The sequence below is a fragment of the Meles meles genome, chromosome 4 (assembly GCF_922984935.1).
Source record: "Meles meles chromosome 4, mMelMel3.1 paternal haplotype, whole genome shotgun sequence".
Lineage (NCBI taxonomy): Eukaryota > Metazoa > Chordata > Mammalia > Carnivora > Mustelidae > Meles > Meles meles.
Window position 1 is genome coordinate 92,261,065 of NC_060069.1, and position 2,484 is coordinate 92,263,548.

Genomic DNA, 2,484 nt, shown 5'->3' on the forward strand with positions numbered 1-2,484 from the left:
TCCAGGGTAAAAACTCATCATACATAAGGGAAATGCAGTTTAGCTCATTTCAGCTGATTCTTACAGCACCGTCAGTGAAAAGGCCCCAGGCCCTGTGGAGCAGGGCACAGCAGCCACCACAACGGCTGCCCTCAGGGATGCCATAATCTAAGAGGGGGACTAAGAAATTGTGTCATCTTAGGCAAGTCACTTAACCTTCTTCTCTGAGCCAGGCTGCACATGTCCCGGATTATAGCGAATCTCCGAGATATCTTCCAGGTTCTCAAAACCAAATAATTTAAAATAAAAGGCCGACAGCAAAGAACTAAAGGAGAAATGCCAAAGTGCTGGGTGGGCCCGAGGGAGGGAAGAGTAGCTGCTCGTATTTCTCCAGGTTCAGCTGAAATATCATGCACGCGGTCTCACCTGGAGTTGTTGTCCTTCTCTACTAATCCAAACCACTGAAGGCATGCAGATGAGGGTCAGGGAGAGTGTTCTTTAGGATAAATTGGTACAATTTAAATTGGGAGATATTTTCAAATTGTAATGACTGAGCTTTAAAATGTGGAGTTCATCAAGTAAAAGTGCCTTCCTGGCAGACTAGGGGAAGGTTCTGCCCCTCCCGTGGGTCATGCAGGTCTCTACCTGAAGGACATCTAAGTTGCTCTGGCTCTGGTTCCCATCAACTTCAGCAAGAGCTCTGGTGCACTGGAAACTCCCCACCTGGGGGGTCCCCATGAGGAGTCTCACACGTGGTCACCCACAGCACACACCACTGTCCAAACTATTCCCCAGGCACTGCTGTTAATCTGCTCAGTGTCTCTCCTTAGAACTTGAGCACTTTCTCTGGATTCAACAACCTGTCCCTTAGGTGGGACTGTTGCCTTCTAGTCACAGTGTTTACCGTGATGCCAATGACAGCTCCACCAACCACCCAAGCTGCCTTGTGTCACATCCACATGGAGAGTCCTCCTCCCTGGAGCTCCCTCAGACTGCACAGCCCTGCACACTTGCACTCCTGGGTCTGGGAGGGGTCCAACTGCGTAGTCATTATTGCACAATGGGAGGAAATTGGTTCTCCCATTCATGTTAAAAACTACTGGGACGGTCCCACAGAACAGTGTGTCTTAGGTCCCAAAGTGTTATAGGTTTTGGTAAAACAGTTCTGTTGGGTGTTACACAATGCTCTTTGTCCCAGTGGTTCCAGTGTGCTATCAGTGGCTAGGTGACAATCACCACCCTGTACCAGCTGGGCTGCTCCCTTCCAAGACAAAAGCCCTGTTTTTCAGACCCTGCTGACTTTGGCAGGCTTCTTGCCTTTGGCTGAGATCTCCCTGGAGAGGTCCTTCCCTCTGCACAGACTCCTGTCAGGACGTTCACCAGTTCTCCCACATGCCTAGAGGTTTCTTAAACTTGGCAGTGAACATGGTTTAAGTCCTTTCCCAGGCACATTCTCGATTCTCAAGAAAATAGGCTTCAAACAATACTGTTCAAGATTTGAAGGGAAAAATGAAACAAAACAATATAAACTAAATCTTTAGGTAACTCTCTAGAGAGGTGGCTGGCCAAAATTAGGAAGAAAGGAAAATGTAAAGGAAGTGTGGCAGCTTGCTAGTTATTTCTCCAAAATCCTTCCTTCCCTTCTTCCAAGTTATGAAAGCTTAGCTGGGCATGAGATTGCCTGGCCAAGATGACTTTGGCCAGGGTCCCCTGCACCCAGAAGTAAGTATATGGCTGGGTTATCACCCAAAGGACATGAGTGAAAATCATTGTGTAACACCTGTGCCATTTTCTTTTTTTTTTTTTTAAGATTTATTTATTTGACAGAGAGAAATCATAAGAGAGGCAGGCAGAGAGAGAGGAAGGGAAGCAGGCTCCCTGCTGAGCAGAGAGCCCGATGTGGGACTCGATCCCAGGACCCCGAGATCATGACCTGAGCTGAAGGCAGCAGCTTAACCCACTGAGCCACCCAGGCGCCCCCTGTGCCATTTTCTTAAAATGAAATCCATACTGCCCTCCAACACTTCCCACTGAGAGTAAACAAGTTTCAGTCACCATGAAGGGGACAACACCCAAGGGAAAATGAAGCAAAGTTATGCGGAAGAGGGATGGAAGGAAGGAAAAAAAGGAAGAAAGGAAAGAAGAACGGAAGGGAAGGACGGAAGAAAAGAAGGAGGGGAGGAGAGAGCAATAGAGAAAGGGAGGAAGGAAAGAGAGTTACTTTCTTAAGCACCAGAGTTCGTGGGTTGAAAGAACATCTACCACAATTTCTTTTTTTTTTTTCAAGATTTTATTTATTTATTTGACAGACAGAGATCACAAGCAGGCAAAGAGGCAGAGCAGAGAGAGAGGAAGGGAAGCAGGCTCCTTGCCAAGCAGAGAGCCCGATGCGGGGCTTGATCCCAGGACCCTGGGATCATGACCTGAGCCGAAGGCAGAGGCTTCTCTGAGCCACCCAGGTGCCCCCTACCACAATTTCTTACAAAGAGGCAATGTTAAGCATAC